We start from the raw sequence: 17,281 nt of genomic DNA, 5'->3' as shown, positions 1-17,281 counted from the left end.
AAGTTTGCGATAACTAGATCTTACCCTTAGGGCTCATCCGGGATTTGAACCCGGGACCTCTCGCACCCTAAGCGAGAATCATACCCCTAGACCAACGAGCCACGTAAAACAGTCTTTTAGCAATTTTCAATCAAGGACATGCGGCTCCAATCTGTCACTGACTTGAAAGGCAATGGTCAAGTAGTTTGTTTGGCATGGGCTCTTTCTCTGGCTCCACTGCCAGATTCAGCTTTGTGATTATTTTTGATGCCAACATTTTACCAAATTTCGAACTTGAATATTTCAGTCAAAAGTGACAGCAGAATCGTAATGAAAAAGCTTAGTGTGTAACTGTGACTTCATCAACTCATATAAGCTTTCTAGCGAGAATCACACCCCTAGACCAACGACAAACGAGAGCCATATCCTGCGACGCAAATTGACCTCTGAGAGCAAATATGCGTAGTTTCCACCATTAATTCTAATGTGGACTTTAAATGAAGGATTTGGTAAGAACCCGATGACTTTAGAAAAGATGTCAAAATAATGGATTCCAGCACAAGGACCATTTCCCTACACTATTCTCAGCTGCAGGTTACTTATCTGGCATTTCATGTTAATTGCAAGAAGGGTTACGGGATTCCAGGTAATTGACTTGAAAGGCAATGGCCAAGTAGTTTGTTTGGCATGGGCAAGAAGGGTTACGGGATCCCAGGGCCTTCGAAGGCCAGATAGGTTCAAATGCAAATCGACTGCTGAGAACAAAGTCTTCAGTTTTTGGATTAAATTAGAAAAAGTTTTTGGCTTCATTGCCTATTACCAATTCTCTACTTTGTGCGTGAACAAAAAAGCCAAGTTACAACCTTCTGAGTGGACTAGACACTAGTGACAACTTCAAATTTTGTGATAACCAGATCTTGCCCTTAGGGCTCGTCCGGGATTTGAACCCGGGACCTCTCGCACCCTAAGCGAGAATCATACCCCTAGACCAACGAGCCACGTAAAACAGTCTTTTAGCAATTTTCAATCAAGGAAATGCGGCTCCAATCTGTCACTGACTTGAAAGGCAATGGTCAAGTAGTTTGTTTGGCATGGGCTCTTTCTCTGGCTCCACTGCCAGATTCAGCTTTGTGATTATTTTTGATGCCAACATTTTACCAAATTTCAAACTTGAATATTTCAGTCAAAAGTGACAGCAGAATCGTAATGAAAAAGCTTAGTGTGTAACTGTGACTTCATCAACTCATATAAGCATTCTAGCGAGAATCAAACCCCTAGACAAATGACAAACGAGAGCCATATCCTGCGACGCAAATTGATGTCTGAGAGCAAATATGCGTGGTTTCCACCATTAATTCTAATGTGGACTTTAAATGAAGGATTTGGTAAGAACCCGATGACTTTAGAAAAGATGTCAAAATAATGGATTCCAGCACAAGGACCATTTCCCTACACTATTCTCAGCTGCAGGTTACTTATCTGGCATTTCAGGTTAATTGCAAGAAGGGTTACGGGATTCCAGGTAATTGACTTGAAAGGCAATGGCCAAGTAGTTTGTTTGGCATGAGCAAGAAGGGTTAGGGGATCCCAGGGCCTTCGAAGGCCAGATAGGTTCAAATGCAAATCGACTGCTGAGAACAAAGTCTTCAGTTTTTGGATTACATTAGAAAAAGTTTTTGGCTTCATTGCCTATTACCAATTCTCTACTTTGTGCGTGAACAAAAAAGTGTAGTTACCACCATCTGGGTGGACTTGACACTAGTGACAACTTTAAAGTTTGCGATAACTATATCTTACCCTTAGGGCTCATCCGGGATTTGAACCCGGGACCTCTCGCACCCTAAGCGAGAATCATACCCCTAGACCAACGAGCCACGTAAAACAGTCTTTTAGCAATTTTCAATCAAGGACATGCGGCTCCAATCTGTCACTGACTTGAAAGGCAATGGTCAAGTAGTTTGTTTGGCATGGGCTCTTTCTCTGGCTCCACTGCCAGATTCAGCTTTGTGATTATTTTTGATGCCAACATTTTACCAAATTTCGAACTTGAATATTTCAGTCAAAAGTGACAGCAGAATCGTAATGAAAAAGCTTAGTGTGTAACTGTGACTTCATCAACTCATATAAGCTTTCTAGCGAGAATCACACCCCTAGACCAACGACAAACGAGAGCCATATCCTGCGACGCAAATTGACCTCTGAGAGCAAATATGCGTAGTTTCCACCATCTGGATGAACTTAATTCTAATGTGGACTTTAAATGAAGGATTTGGTAAGAACCCGATGACTTTAGAAAAGATGTCAAAATAATGGATTCCAGCACAAGGACCATTTCCCTACACTATTCTCAGCTGCAGGTTACTTATCTGGCATTTCATGTTAATTGCAAGAAGGGTTACGGGATTCCAGGTAATTGACTTGAAAGGCAATGGCCAAGTAGTTTGTTTGGCATGGGCAAGAAGGGTTAGGGGATCCCAGGGCCTTCGAAGGCCAGATAGGTTCAAATGCAAATCGACTGCTGAGAACAAAGTCTTCAGTTTTTGGATTAAATTAGAAAAAGTTTTTGGCTTCATTGCCTATTACCAATTCTCTACTTTGTGCGTGAACAAAAAAGCCAAGTTACCACCATCTGGGTGGACTTGACACTAGTGACAACTTCAAAGTTTGCGATAACTAGATCTTACCCTTAGGGCTCATCCGGGATTTGAACCCGGGACCTCTCGCACCCTAAGCGAGAATCATACCCCTAGACCAACGAGCCACGTAAAACAGTCTTTTAGCAATTTTCAATCAAGGACATGCGGCTCCAATCTGTCACTGACTTGAAAGGCAATGGTCAAGTAGTTTGTTTGGCATGGGCTCTTTCTCTGGCTCCACTGCCAGATTCAGCTTTGTGATTATTTTTGATGCCAACATTTTACCAAATTTCAAACTTGAATATTTCAGTCAAAAGTGACAGCAGAATCGTAATGAAAAAGCTTAGTGTGTAACTGTGACTTCATCAACTCATATAAGCATTCTAGCGAGAATCAAACCCCTAGACAAATGACAAACGAGAGCCATATCCTGCGACGCAAATTGATGTCTGAGAGCAAATATGCGTGGTTTCCACCATTAATTCTAATGTGGACTTTAAATGAAGGATTTGGTAAGAACCCGATGACTTTAGAAAAGATGTCAAAATAATGGATTCCAGCACAAGGACCATTTCCCTACACTATTCTCAGCTGCAGGTTACTTATCTGGCATTTCAGGTTAATTGCAAGAAGGGTTACGGGATTCCAGGTAATTGACTTGAAAGGCAATGGCCAAGTAGTTTGTTTGGCATGGGCAAGAAGGGTTAGGGGATCCCAGGGCCTTCGAAGGCCAGATAGGTTCAAATGCAAATCGACTGCTGAGAACAAAGTCTTCAGTTTTTGGATTACATTAGAAAAAGTTTTTGGCTTCATTGCCTATTACCAATTCTCTACTTTGTGCGTGAACAAAAAAGTGTAGTTACCACCATCTGGGTGGACTTGACACTAGTGACAACTTCAAAGTTTGCGATAACTAGATCTTACCCTTAGGGCTCATCCGGGATTTGAACCCGGGACCTCTCGCACCCTAAGCGAGAATCATACCCCTAGACCAACGAGCCACGTAAAACAGTCTTTTAGCAATTTTCAATCAAGGACATGCGGCTCCAATCTGTCACTGACTTGAAAGGCAATGGTCAAGTAGTTTGTTTGGCATGGGCTCTTTCTCTGGCTCCACTGCCAGATTCAGCTTTGTGATTATTTTTGATGCCAACATTTTACCAAATTTCAAACTTGAATATTTCAGTCAAAAGTGACAGCAGAATCGTAATGAAAAAGCTTAGTGTGTAACTGTGACTTCATCAACTCATATAAGCTTTCTAGCGAGAATCACACCCCTAGACCAATGACAAACGAGAGCCATATCCTGCGACGCAAATTGACCTCTGAGAGCAAATATGCGTAGTTTCCACCATTAATTCTAATGTGGACTTTAAATGAAGGATTTGGTAAGAACCCGATGACTTTAGAAAAGATGTCAAAATAATGGATTCCAGCACAAGGACCATTTCCCTACACTATTCTCAGCTGCAGGTTACTTATCTGGCATTTCATGTTAATTGCAAGACGGGTTACGGGATTCCAGGTAATTGACTTGAAAGGCAATGGCCAAGTAGTTTGTTTGGCATGGGCAAGAAGGGTTACGGGATCCCAGGGCCTTCGAAGGCCAGATAGGTTCAAATGCAAATCGACTGCTGAGAACAAAGTCTTCAGTTTTTGGATTAAATTAGAAAAAGTTTTTGGCTTCATTGCCTATTACCAATTCTCTACTTTGTGCGTGAACAAAAAAGCCTTGTTACCACCATCTGGGTGGACTTGACACTAGTGACAACTTCAAAGTTTGTGATAACTAGATCTTAACCTTAGGGCTCATCCGGGATTTGAACCCGGGACCTCTCGCACCCTAAGTGAGAATCATACCCCTAGACCAACGAGCCACGTAAAACAGTCTTTTAGCAATTTTCAATCAAGGACATGTGGCTCCAATCTGTCACTGACTTGAAAGGCAATGGTCAAGTAGTTTGTTTGGCATGGGCTCTTTCTCTGGCTCCACTGCCAGATTCAGCTTTGTGATTATTTTTGATGCCAACATTTTACCAAATTTCGAACTTGAATATTTCAGTCAAAAGTGACAGCAGAATCGTAATGAAAAAGCTTAGTGTGTAACTGTGACTTCATCAACTCATATAAGCATTCTAGCGAGAATCAAACCCCTAGACAAATGACAAACGAGAGCCATATCCTGCGACGCAAATTGATGTCTGAGAGCAAATATGCGTGGTTTCCACCATTAATTCTAATGTGGACTTTAAATGAAGGATTTGGTAAGAACCCGATGACTTTAGAAAAGATGTCAAAATAATGGATTCCAGCACAAGGACCATTTCCCTACACTATTCTCAGCTGCAGGTTACTTATCTGGCATTTCAGGTTAATTGCAAGAAGGGTTACGGGATTCCAGGTAATTGACTTGAAAGGCAATGGCCAAGTAGTTTGTTTGGCATGGGCAAGAAGGGTTAGGGGATCCCAGGGCCTTCGAAGGCCAGATAGGTTCAAATGCAAATCGACTGCTGAGAACAAAGTCTTCAGTTTTTGGATTACATTAGAAAAAGTTTTTGGCTTCATTGCCTATTACCAATTCTCTACTTTGTGCGTGAACAAAAAGTGTAGTTACCACCATCTGGGTGGACTTGACACTAGTGACAACTTCAAAGTTTGCGATAACTAGATCTTACCCTTAGGGCTCATCCGGGATTTGAACCCGGGACCTCTCGCACCCTAAGCGAGAATCATACCCCTAGACCAACGAGCCACGTAAAACAGTCTTTTAGCAATTTTCAATCAAGGACATGCGGCTCCAATCTGTCACTGACTTGAAAGGCAATGGTCAAGTAGTTTGTTTGGCATGGGCTCTTTCTCTGGCTCCACTGCCAGATTCAGCTTTGTGATTATTTTTGATGCCAACATTTTACCAAATTTCGAACTTGAATATTTCAGTCAAAAGTGACAGCAGAATCGTAATGAAAAAGCTTAGTGTGTAACTGTGACTTCATCAACTCATATAAGCATTCTAGCGAGAATCACACCCCTAGACCAAATGACAAACGAGAGCCATATCCTGCGACGCAAATTGACCTCTGAGAGCAAATATGCGTTTCTGGATGAACTTAATTCTAATGTGGACTTTAAATGAAGGATTTGGTTAGAACCCGATGACTTTAGAAAAGATGTCAAAATAATGGATTCCAGCACAAGGACCATTTCCCTACACTATTCTCAGCTGCAGGTTACTTATCTGGCATTTCATATTAATTGCAAGAAGGGTTACGGGATTCCAGGTAATTGACTTGAAAGGCAATGGCCAAGTAGTTTGTTTGGCATGGGCAAGAAGGGTTAGGGGATCCCAGGGCCTTCGAAGGCCAGATAGGTTCAAATGCAAATCGACTGCTGAGAACAAAGTCTTCAGTTTTTGGATTAAATTAGAAAAAGTTTTTGGCTTCATTGCCTATTACCAATTCTCTACTTTGTGCGTGAACAAAAAAGCCAAGTTACAACCTTCTGAGTGGACTTGACACTAGTGACAACTTCAAATTTTGCAATAACCAGATCTTGCCCTTAGGGCTCATCCGGGATTCGAACCCGGGACCTCTCGCACCCTAAGCGAGAATCATACCCCTAGACCAACGAGCCACGTAAAACAGTCTTTTAGCAATTTTCAATCAAGGACATGCGGCTCCAATCTGTCACTGACTTGAAAGGCAATGGTCAAGTAGTTTGTTTGGCATGGGCTCTTTCTCTGGCTCCACTGCCAGATTCAGCTTTGTGATTATTTTTGATGCCAACATTTTACCAAATTTCGAACTTGAATATTTCAGTCAAAAGTGACAGCAGAATCGTAATGAAAAAGCTTAGTGTGTAACTGTGACTTCATCAACTCATATAAGCATTCTAGCGAGAATCAAACCCCTAGACAAATGACAAACGAGCCATATCCTGCGACGCAAATTGATGTCTGAGAGCAAATATGTGGTTTCCACCATCTGGATGAACTTAATTCTAATGTGGACTTTAAATGAAGGATTTGGTAAGAACCCGATGACTTTAGAAAAGATGTCAAAATAATGGATTCCAGCACAAGGACCATTTCCCTACACTATTCTCAGCTGCAGGTTACTTATCTGGCATTTCAGGTTAATTGCAAGAAGGGTTACGGGATTCCAGGTAATTGACTTGAAAGGCAATGGCCAAGTAGTTTGTTTGGCATGGGCAAGAAGGGTTAGGGGATCCCAGGGCCTTCGAAGGCCAGATAGGTTCAAATGCAAATCGACTGCTGAGAACAAAGTCTTCAGTTTTTGGATTACATTAGAAAAAGTTTTTGGCTTCATTGCCTATTACCAATTCTCTACTTTGTGCGTGAACAAAAAAAGTAGTTACCACCATCTGGGTGGACTTGACACTAGTGACAACTTCAAAGTTTGCGATAACTAGATCTTACCCTTAGGGCTCATCCGGGATTTGAACCCGGGACCTCTCGCACCCTAAGCGAGAATCATACCCCTAGACCAACGAGCCACGTAAAACAGTCTTTTAGCAATTTTCAATCAAGGACATGCGGCTCCAATCTGTCACTGACTTGAAAGGCAATGGTCAAGTAGTTTGTTTGGCATGGGCTCTTTCTCTGGCTCCACTGCCAGATTCAGCTTTGTGATTATTTTTGATGCCAACATTTTACCAAATTTCAAACTTGAATATTTCAGTCAAAAGTGACAGCAGAATCGTAATGAAAAAGCTTAGTGTGTAACTGTGACTTCATCAACTCATATAAGCATTCTAGCGAGAATCACAACCCCTAGACCAAATGACAAACGAGAGCCATATCCTGCGACGCAAATTGACCTCTGAGAGCAAATATGCGTGGTTTCCACCATTAATTCTAATGTGGACTTTAAATGAAGGATTTGGTAAGAACCCGATGACTTTAGAAAAGATGTCAAAATAATGGATTCCAGCACAAGGACCATTTCCCTACACTATTCTCAGCTGCAGGTTACTTATCTGGCATTTCAGGTTAATTGCAAGAAGGGTTACGGGATTCCAGGTAATTGACTTGAAAGGCAATGGCCAAGTAGTTTGTTTGGCATGGGCAAGAAGGGTTAGGGGATCCCAGGGCCTTCGAAGGCCAGATAGGTTCAAATGCAAATCGACTGCTGAGAACAAAGTCTTCAGTTTTTGGATTAAATTAGAAAAAGTTTTTGGCTTCATTGCCTATTACCAATTCTCTACTTTGTGCGTGAACAAAAAAGCCAAGTTACCACCATCTGGGTGGACTTGACACTAGTGACAACTTCAAAGTTTGCGATAACTAGATCTTACCCTTAGGGCTCATCCGGGATTTGAACCCGGGACCTCTCGCACCCTAAGCGAGAATCATACCCCTAGACCAACGAGCCACGTAAAACAGTCTTTTAGCAATTTTCAATCAAGGACATGCGGCTCCAATCTGTCACTGACTTGAAAGGCAATGGTCAAGTAGTTTGTTTGGCATGGGCTCTTTCTCTGGCTCCACTGCCAGATTCAGCTTTGTGATTATTTTTGATGCCAACATTTTACCAAATTTCAAACTTGAATATTTCAGTCAAAAGTGACAGCAGAATCGTAATGAAAAAGCTTAGTGTGTAACTGTGACTTCATCAACTCATATAAGCATTCTAGCGAGAATCAAACCCCTAGACAAATGACAAACGAGAGCCATATCCTGCGACGCAAATTGATGTCTGAGAGCAAATATGCGTGGTTTCCACCATTAATTCTAATGTGGACTTTAAATGAAGGATTTGGTAAGAACCCGATGACTTTAGAAAAGATGTCAAAATAATGGATTCCAGCACAAGGACCATTTCCCTACACTATTCTCAGCTGCAGGTTACTTATCTGGCATTTCAGGTTAATTGCAAGAAGGGTTACGGGATTCCAGGTAATTGACTTGAAAGGCAATGGCCAAGTAGTTTGTTTGGCATGGGCAAGAAGGGTTAGGGGATCCCAGGGCCTTCGAAGGCCAGATAGGTTCAAATGCAAATCGACTGCTGAGAACAAAGTCTTCAGTTTTTGGATTACATTAGAAAAAGTTTTTGGCTTCATTGCCTATTACCAATTCTCTACTTTGTGCGTGAACAAAAAGTGTAGTTACCACCATCTGGGTGGACTTGACACTAGTGACAACTTCAAAGTTTGCGATAACTAGATCTTACCCTTAGGGCTCATCCGGGATTTGAACCCGGGACCTCTCGCACCCTAAGCGAGAATCATACCCCTAGACCAACGAGCCACGTAAAACAGTCTTTTAGCAATTTTCAATCAAGGACATGCGGCTCCAATCTGTCACTGACTTGAAAGGCAATGGTCAAGTAGTTTGTTTGGCATGGGCTCTTTCTCTGGCTCCACTGCCAGATTCAGCTTTGTGATTATTTTTGATGCCAACATTTTACCAAATTTCGAACTTGAATATTTCAGTCAAAAGTGACAGCAGAATCGTAATGAAAAAGCTTAGTGTGTAACTGTGACTTCATCAACTCATATAAGCTTTCTAGCGAGAATCACACCCCTAGACAAATGACAAACGAGAGCCATATCCTGCGACGCAAATTGACCTCTGAGAGCAAATATGCGTGGTTTCCACCATTAATTCTAATGTGGACTTAAAATGAAGGATTTGGTAAGAACCCGATGACTTTAGAAAAGATGTCAAAATAATGGATTCCAGCACAAGGACCATTTCCCTACACTATTCTCAGCTGCAGGTTACTTATCTGGCATTTCAGGTTAATTGCAAGAAGGGTTACGGGATTCCAGGTAATTGACTTGAAAGGCAATGGCCAAGTAGTTTGTTTGGCATGGGCAAGAAGGGTTAGGGGATCCCAGGGCCTTCGAAGGCCAGATAGGTTCAAATGCAAATCGACTGCTGAGAACAAAGTCTTCAGTTTTTGGATTAAATTAGAAAAAGTTTTTGGCTTCATTGCCTATTACCAATTCTCTACTTTGTGCGTGAACAAAAAAGCCAAGTTACCACCATCTGGGTGGACTTGACACTAGTGACAACTTCAAAGTTTGCAATAACTAGATCTTACCCTTAGGGCTCATCCGGGATTTGAACCCGGGACCTCTCGCACCCTAAGCGAGAATCATACCCCTAGACCAACGAGCCACGTAAAACAGTCTTTTAGCAATTTTCAATCAAGGACATGCGGCTCCAATCTGTCACTGACTTGAAAGGCAATGGTCAAGTAGTTTGTTTGGCATGGGCTCTTTCTCTGGCTCCACTGCCAGATTCAGCTTTGTGATTATTTTTGATGCCAACATTTTACCAAATTTCAAACTTGAATATTTCAGTCAAAAGTGACAGCAGAATCGTAATGAAAAAGCTTAGTGTGTAACTGTGACTTCATCAACTCATATAAGCATTCTAGCGAGAATCAAACCCCTAGACCAAATGACAAACGAGAGCCATATCCTGCGACGCAAAATTGACCTCTCTGAGAGCAAATATCGTGGTTTCCACCATTAATTCTAATGTGGACTTTAAATGAAGGATTTGGTAAGAACCCGATGACTTTAGAAAAGATGTCAAAATAATGGATTCCAGCACAAGGACCATTTCCCTACACTATTCTCAGCTGCAGGTTACTTATCTGGCATTTCATGTTAATTGCAAGAAGGGTTACGGGATTCCAGGTAATTGACTTGAAAGGCAATGGCCAAGTAGTTTGTTTGGCATGGGCAAGAAGGGTTAGGGGATCCCAGGGCCTTCGAAGGCCAGATAGGTTCAAATGCAAATCGACTGCTGAGAACAAAGTCTTCAGTTTTTGGATTAAATTAGAAAAAGTTTTTGGCTTCATTGCCTATTACCAATTCTCTACTTTGTGCGTGAACAAAAAAGCCAAGTTACCACCATCTGGGTGGACTTGACACTAGTGACAACTTCTTCAAAGTTTGCGATAACTAGATCTTACCCTTAGGGCTCATCCGGGATTTGAACCCGGGACCTCTCGCACCCTAAGCGAGAATCATACCCCTAGACCAACGAGCCAACGAAAAACAGTCTTTTAGCAATTTTCAATCAAGGACATGCGGCTCCAATCTGTCACTGACTTGAAAGGCAATGGTCAAAAAGTAGTTTGTTTGGCATGGGCTCTTTCTCTGGCTCCACTGCCAGATTCAGCTTTGTGATTATTTTTGATGCCAACATTTTACCAAATTTCGAACTTGAATATTTCAGTCAAAAGTGACAGCAGAATCAGTAATGAAAAAGGTTAGTGTGTAACTGTGACTTCATCAACTCATATAAGCATTTCTAGCGAGAATCACACCCCTAGACCAATGACAAACCAAAAATGCCATATCCTGTGCCGCAAATTGACCTCTGAGAGCAAATATCGTGTTTCCACCATCTGAATTCTAAAAGGACTGTGGACTTTAAATGAAGGATTTGGTAAGAACCCGATGACTTTAGAAAAGATGTCAAAAAAATGGATTCCAGCACAAGGACCATTTCCCACTATTCTCAGCTGCAGGTTACTTATCTGGCATTTCATGTTAATTGCAAGAAGGGTTACTGGATTCCAGGTAATTGACTTGAAAGGCAATGGCCAGTAGTTTGTTTGGCATGGGCAAGAAGTTGGAGAACATCCCAGGGCCTTCAAGGCCAGATAGGTTCAAATGAAATCGACAGGACTCAAGTGCATCAGTTTTTGGATTAAATTAGAAAAACGAGGCTAGCATTGCCAAGTTTTCAATTCTCTAGTTTGTCCGGTTTGGGGAAAAAATTAATAACAACCATTTGTGATTCTGACTTGACACTAGGCAACTTCAAATTTTGCAACATCTTCAAGGTTGCCCTTAGGGTCAAGCGTTTAAACTTGGACCCCATATGTCTTTGAATCATACCCCTAGACCAACGAGCCAGTTCCATCTTTTAAATTTTGAATCAAGGACAATGCAGTCTAATCTGTCACTGATGGAAAGGCAATGGTCAAGTGAGTTTGTTTGGCATGGGCTTTTCTCTGGCTCCACTCACAGATTCAGCTTTGTGATTATTTTTGATGCCAACATTTTACCAAATTTAAAACTTGAATATTTCAGTCAAAAGTGACAGCAGAATCTCTCAAAAAGCTTAAGTGTGAACTGTGACTTCATCAACTCATATAAGCACTTCAACGAGAATCAAAACCTCCTCCACCAATGACAAACTGTGTCTTCCTGAAGAGCTGTGTTCAAATTTCAAATCTGAGAGCATGTCTACCATGAAGTTTCCAGTTTTCCAGCCAACTCTAATCCAGACTTTAAATGAAGAAATGGTTGAACCCGCTGACTTTAGAAAAGATGTTCCAAATAATGGATTCCAGCACAAGGACCATTTCCCTTTTCTCAGCTTTGGTTACAGCAGGAGATCAGAATATAATTGCAAGAAGGGTTCCAGTATTCCAGGTAATTGACTTGAAAGGCAATGGCCATTATTTTGTTTGGCATTGCAAGAAAGATTCATTATCCCATTCCCTTGACCATTTTCAAATGCAAATTGGACTGCAGGATGCAGAACAAAGTCTTCAGTTTTTGGTTACATTAAAAAAGTTTTTGGCAAAGCCTATTACCAATTCTGTCATACTTTGTGCCCAAAAAGTAGCCAGTGACACCATCTGGGTGGACTTTACACTAGTGACAAACAAAGTTTGACATAACCTAGATGTTACCCCCGGGCTCATTCCTTTGAACCCGGGACCTCAATCACCCTGTGGCCCACAACCCCTAGACCAACAGAACCAGCCTAACAGTCTTTTATCAATTTTCAATCAGATTCATGCGGCTCCAATTGAGTCACTGACTTGAAAGGCAATGGTCAATTGATTTTTTTTGCTGGCTCTTTCTTCTGGCTCCACTGCCAGTTCTGTCTTTGACATTATTTTTGATGCCAACATTTTCCCAAATTTTCTGCACTTGAATATTTCAGTCAAAAGTGACAGCAGAATAGAATGAAAAAGCTTAGTGTGTAACTTTTACATATTCTCCATCATATAAACGGCTTTCCCATGCCTGAATCACACCCCAAAACTTGCAATGACAAACGAGCAGACTTCATCCATTCTTGAAGTGATTTTTGCTTGATGTCTGAGAGTTCGAAATTTTTTTCTCTCATCTCCATCCGGAATGGGACTTTAAATGAAGGTTTGGTTCTGAACCCGATGACTTTAGAAAAGATGTCAAAATAATGGATTCCAGCACAAGGACCATTTCCCTACACTATTCTCAGCTGCAGGTTACTTATCTGGCATTTCAGGTTAATTGCAAGAAGGGTTCTGTTTTCTCCAGGTAATTGACTTGAAAGGCAATGGCCAAGTAGTTTGTTTGGCATGGGCAAAAGAAGGGTTAGGGATCCCAGGGCCTTCCTGGGCCAGATAGGTTCAAATGCAAATCGACTGCTGAGAACAAAGTCTTCAGTTTTTGGATTAAATTAGAAAAAGTTTTTGGCTTCATTGCCTATTACCAATTCTCTACTTTGTGCGTGAACAAAAACCATAATACCACCATCTGGGTGGACTTGACACTAGTGACAACTTCAAAGTTTTAATAACCAGATCTTGCCCTTAGGGCTCGTCCGGGATTTGAACCCGGGACCTCTCGCACCCTAAGCGAGAATCATACCCCTAGACCAACAAGCCACGTAAAACAGTCTTTTAGCAATTTTCAATCAAGGACATGCGGCTCCAATCTGTCACTGACTTGAAAGGCAATGGTCAAGTAGTTTGTTTGGCATGGGCTCTTTCTCTGGCTCCACTGCCAGATTCAGCTTTGTGATTATTTTTGATGCCAACATTTTACCAAATTTCGAACTTGAATATTTCAGTCAAAAGTGACAGCAGAATCGTAATGAAAAAGCTTAGTGTGTAACTGTGACTTCATCAACTCATATAAGCTTTCTAGCGAGAATCACACCCCTAGACCAACGACAAACGAGAGCCATATCCTGCGACGCAAATTGACCTCTGAGAGCAAATATGCGTAGTTTCCACCATTAATTCTAATGTGGACTTAAAATGAAGGATTTGGTAAGAACCCGATGACTTTAGAAAAGATGTCAAAATAATGGATTCCAGCACAAGGACCATTTCCCTACACTATTCTCAGCTGCAGGTTACTTATCTGGCATTTCATGTTAATTGCAAGAAGGGTTACGGGATTCCAGGTAATTGACTTGAAAGGCAATGGCCAAGTAGTTTGTTTGGCATGGGCAAGAAGGGTTAGGGGATCCCAGGGCCTTCGAAGGCCAGATAGGTTCAAATGCAAATCGACTGCTGAGAACAAAGTCTTCAGTTTTTGGATTACATTAGAAAAAGTTTTTGGCTTCATTGCCTATTACCAATTCTCTACTTTGTGCGTGAACAAAAAGTGTAGTTACCACCATCTGGGTGGACTTGACACTAGTGACAACTTCAAAGTTTGCGATAACTAGATCTTACCCTTAGGGCTCATCCGGGATTTGAACCCGGGACCTCTCGCACCCTAAGCGAGAATCATACCCCTAGACCAACGAGCCACGTAAAACAGTCTTTTAGCAATTTTCAATCAAGGACATGCGGCTCCAATCTGTCACTGACTTGAAAGGCAATGGTCAAGTAGTTTGTTTGGCATGGGCTCTTTCTCTGGCTCCACTGCCAGATTCAGCTTTGTGATTATTTTTGATGCCAACATTTTACCAAATTTCAAACTTGAATATTTCAGTCAAAAGTGACAGCAGAATCGTAATGAAAAAGCTTAGTGTGTAACTGTGACTTCATCAACTCATATAAGCATTCTAGCGAGAATCACACCCCTAGACCAATGACAAACGAGAGCCATATCCTGCGCGCAAATTGATGTCTGAGAGCAAATATGCGTGGTTTCCACCATTAATTCTAATGTGGACTTTAAATGAAGGATTTGGTAAGAACCCGATGACTTTAGAAAAGATGTCAAAATAATGGATTCCAGCACAAGGACCATTTCCCTACACTATTCTCAGCTGCAGGTTACTTATCTGGCATTTCAGGTTAATTGCAAGAAGGGTTACGGGATTCCAGGTAATTGACTTGAAAGGCAATGGCCAAGTAGTTTGTTTGGCATGGGCAAGAAGGGTTAGGGGATCCCAGGGCCTTCGAAGGCCAGATAGGTTCAAATGCAAATCGACTGCTGAGAACAAAGTCTTCAGTTTTTGGATTAAATTAGAAAAAGTTTTTGGCTTCATTGCCTATTACCAATTCTCTACTTTGTGCGTGAACAAAAAAGCCAAGTTACCACCATCTGGGTGGACTTGACACTAGTGACAACTTCAAAGTTTGCAATAACTAGATCTTACCCTTAGGGCTCATCCGGGATTTGAACCCGGGACCTCTCGCACCCTAAGCGAGAATCATACCCCTAGACCAACGAGCCACGTAAAACAGTCTTTTAGCAATTTTCAATCAAGGACATGCGGCTCCAATCTGTCACTGACTTGAAAGGCAATGGTCAAGTAGTTTGTTTGGCATGGGCTCTTTCTCTGGCTCCACTGCCAGATTCAGCTTTGTGATTATTTTTGATGCCAACATTTTACCAAATTTCGAACTTGAATATTTCAGTCAAAAGTGACAGCAGAATCGTAATGAAAAAGCTTAGTGTGTAACTGTGACTTCATCAACTCATATAAGCTTTCTAGCGAGAATCACAACCCTAGACCAACGACAAACGAGAGCCATATCCTGCGACGCAAATTGACCTCTGAGAGCAAATATGCGTAGTTTCCACCATTAATTCTAATGTGGACTTAAAATGAAGGATTTGGTAAGAACCCGATGACTTTAGAAAAGATGTCAAAATAATGGACTCCAGCACAAGGACCATTTCCCTACACTATTCTCAGCTGCAGGTTACTTATCTGGCATTTCATGTTAATTGCAAGACGGGTTACGGGATTCCAGGTAATTGACTTGAAAGGCAATGGCCAAGTAGTTTGTTTGGCATGGGCAAGAAGGGTTACGGGATCCCAGGGCCTTCGAAGGCCAGATAGGTTCAAATGCAAATCGACTGCTGAGAACAAAGTCTTCAGTTTTTGGATTAAATTAGAAAAAGTTTTTGGCTTCATTGCCTATTACCAATTCTCTACTTTGTGCGTGAACAAAAAAGCCAAGTTACCACCATCTGGGTGGACTTGACACTAGTGATAACTTCAAAGTTTGCGATAACTAGATCTTACCCTTAGGGCTCATCCGGGATTTGAACCCGGGACCTCTCGCACCCTAAGCGAGAATCATACCCCTAGACCAGGGGTCGGCAACCTTTACCACTCAAAGAGCCATTTGGATCCGTTTTCAATCAAGGACACTGGGGCTCCAAAAACCCACTTGAGATTTAAAAAGAAATGGTCATACTGCATTTGTTTGGCCTTTATGCTCTTTCTAAACAAACTATAATGCCAGATTCATGAGATGAATGAACTATTTTTGATGCCAACATTTTACCAAATTTCTGCTTGAATAAAAACATTTTGAACTCAGAAAAAAGAATCGGGTTGAATGAAAAGTCTATTTTAGTCCTTCTTGACTTTATGATCAACTCATATAAAATTATCCAGCGAGAATCAAACCCCTAAAAATGACAAACGAGAGCTCTATCCTGCCGTCATCCTTTTTCTGAGCGCAAATAGTCAGCTTCCAACCTGAATAATAAAAGGACTATTTCACTGAACAATGAAAAATATGAAGATATGCCCGATAATTGGCAAAAAATATTTATCATACTTGGTTAATGTGATTTCTGCTCCTGAAACTCTGTGCACAGTGTCTGCACATCAGGGCTGTTCATTCTTTCATCTTTACGCAGGATCGTAAGCTGTCATCTGTGAGGCAGGGTTAATTGACTTTAAATGATGTTTGCTTTTAATAAAGTTCATGTTGGAGAACACCTGCTCACATACATATGGGTCCAAAAGATCGACAGGACTCCAAGTGCATACTTTTTCATGTTCACATAAACGTCATAGCATTCAAGTTTCATTGCCAAGTTTGTCCGGTTTGGGGAGGTTTTCAATATCACAAAAGAAGTGATTCTGAGCAAGAACGGACTTCTGACAGGCAACATCTTCAAGGTCTGCTGTCAAGCGTTTAAACTTGGACACCCATATGTCTTTGTCAGCTATGTCCCTAAGCCAGTTCCATCTCAAGATCAGGTTGACTCACACCTGCCAATGCAGTCGTTTTCAGCAGGGATGGATCGAGGCTCAGGGGAGTGACTGGGAAGGATAACGTGGTTTTTTCCTGAACTCAAAATCGTTTCCCCAAACGATTTTTGCATTAAATTGCAGAATGTAAATAGTCCGAATTTATCAAGTGAGCTTCTTTGAACTCTCTCAAATTGGGGAAGTGTGACAGTGTACCTTTCTGTAAATCTTTGCAAGTGAACTTGCTTCAATGCCAAAACCTCCTCCAACATGTGCAGGGCTGGACCTTTCCCCTGAAGACTGTGTTCAACGTGTTCAAATCCGCTGTCATGTCTACCATGAAGTGTAGCTTTTCCAGCCAATCTGGCTGTTCCAGCTCAGGAAATTTGAGCCCTTTGGACTTCCCAGGAAAGTTTTCACTTCTTCCAGACATGCAGCAAAACGTTTCAGCACCTCCCTCTGGACAACCACCTGGACTTTGTTGTGCAGCAGGAGATCAGAATAT

At 41.6% G+C, this 17,281-nt stretch overlaps 16 non-coding genes across 16 annotated transcripts; all 16 read right to left on the bottom strand.

The window, feature by feature from the left end:
• Positions 1 to 29: 29 nt before the first annotated feature.
• Positions 30 to 101, bottom strand: trnap-agg (transfer RNA proline (anticodon AGG)). The gene has a single exon. It is a non-coding gene; the product is annotated as a tRNA-Pro (tRNA).
• Positions 102 to 905: 804 nt separating this feature from the next.
• On the bottom strand, positions 906 to 977 carry trnap-agg (transfer RNA proline (anticodon AGG)). Its single transcript has one exon. It is a non-coding gene; the product is annotated as a tRNA-Pro (tRNA).
• An 804-nt stretch (positions 978 to 1,781) lies between these two features.
• trnap-agg (transfer RNA proline (anticodon AGG)) lies at positions 1,782 to 1,853 on the bottom strand. The gene has a single exon. It is a non-coding gene; the product is annotated as a tRNA-Pro (tRNA).
• Positions 1,854 to 2,668: 815 nt separating this feature from the next.
• On the bottom strand, positions 2,669 to 2,740 carry trnap-agg (transfer RNA proline (anticodon AGG)). Its single transcript has one exon. It is a non-coding gene; the product is annotated as a tRNA-Pro (tRNA).
• An 804-nt stretch (positions 2,741 to 3,544) lies between these two features.
• Positions 3,545 to 3,616, bottom strand: trnap-agg (transfer RNA proline (anticodon AGG)). The gene has a single exon. It is a non-coding gene; the product is annotated as a tRNA-Pro (tRNA).
• Positions 3,617 to 4,420: 804 nt separating this feature from the next.
• trnap-agg (transfer RNA proline (anticodon AGG)) lies at positions 4,421 to 4,492 on the bottom strand. The gene has a single exon. It is a non-coding gene; the product is annotated as a tRNA-Pro (tRNA).
• Positions 4,493 to 5,295: 803 nt separating this feature from the next.
• Positions 5,296 to 5,367, bottom strand: trnap-agg (transfer RNA proline (anticodon AGG)). The gene has a single exon. It is a non-coding gene; the product is annotated as a tRNA-Pro (tRNA).
• Positions 5,368 to 6,173: 806 nt separating this feature from the next.
• On the bottom strand, positions 6,174 to 6,245 carry trnap-agg (transfer RNA proline (anticodon AGG)). The gene has a single exon. It is a non-coding gene; the product is annotated as a tRNA-Pro (tRNA).
• An 810-nt stretch (positions 6,246 to 7,055) lies between these two features.
• Positions 7,056 to 7,127, bottom strand: trnap-agg (transfer RNA proline (anticodon AGG)). The gene has a single exon. It is a non-coding gene; the product is annotated as a tRNA-Pro (tRNA).
• An 806-nt stretch (positions 7,128 to 7,933) lies between these two features.
• Positions 7,934 to 8,005, bottom strand: trnap-agg (transfer RNA proline (anticodon AGG)). The gene has a single exon. It is a non-coding gene; the product is annotated as a tRNA-Pro (tRNA).
• An 803-nt stretch (positions 8,006 to 8,808) lies between these two features.
• On the bottom strand, positions 8,809 to 8,880 carry trnap-agg (transfer RNA proline (anticodon AGG)). Its single transcript has one exon. It is a non-coding gene; the product is annotated as a tRNA-Pro (tRNA).
• An 804-nt stretch (positions 8,881 to 9,684) lies between these two features.
• On the bottom strand, positions 9,685 to 9,756 carry trnap-agg (transfer RNA proline (anticodon AGG)). The gene has a single exon. It is a non-coding gene; the product is annotated as a tRNA-Pro (tRNA).
• An 810-nt stretch (positions 9,757 to 10,566) lies between these two features.
• Positions 10,567 to 10,638, bottom strand: trnap-agg (transfer RNA proline (anticodon AGG)). Its single transcript has one exon. It is a non-coding gene; the product is annotated as a tRNA-Pro (tRNA).
• A 2,554-nt stretch (positions 10,639 to 13,192) lies between these two features.
• Positions 13,193 to 13,264, bottom strand: trnap-agg (transfer RNA proline (anticodon AGG)). The gene has a single exon. It is a non-coding gene; the product is annotated as a tRNA-Pro (tRNA).
• An 803-nt stretch (positions 13,265 to 14,067) lies between these two features.
• trnap-agg (transfer RNA proline (anticodon AGG)) lies at positions 14,068 to 14,139 on the bottom strand. Its single transcript has one exon. It is a non-coding gene; the product is annotated as a tRNA-Pro (tRNA).
• Positions 14,140 to 14,942: 803 nt separating this feature from the next.
• trnap-agg (transfer RNA proline (anticodon AGG)) lies at positions 14,943 to 15,014 on the bottom strand. Its single transcript has one exon. It is a non-coding gene; the product is annotated as a tRNA-Pro (tRNA).
• Positions 15,015 to 17,281: the final 2,267 nt, after the last annotated feature.

The sequence above is a fragment of the Perca flavescens genome, chromosome 10 (genome assembly GCF_004354835.1).
Source record: "Perca flavescens isolate YP-PL-M2 chromosome 10, PFLA_1.0, whole genome shotgun sequence".
NCBI lineage: Eukaryota > Metazoa > Chordata > Actinopteri > Perciformes > Percidae > Perca > Perca flavescens.
Note: the sequence above shows the minus strand (reverse complement) of the source record. Positions and strands in the feature narration are given on the sequence as shown.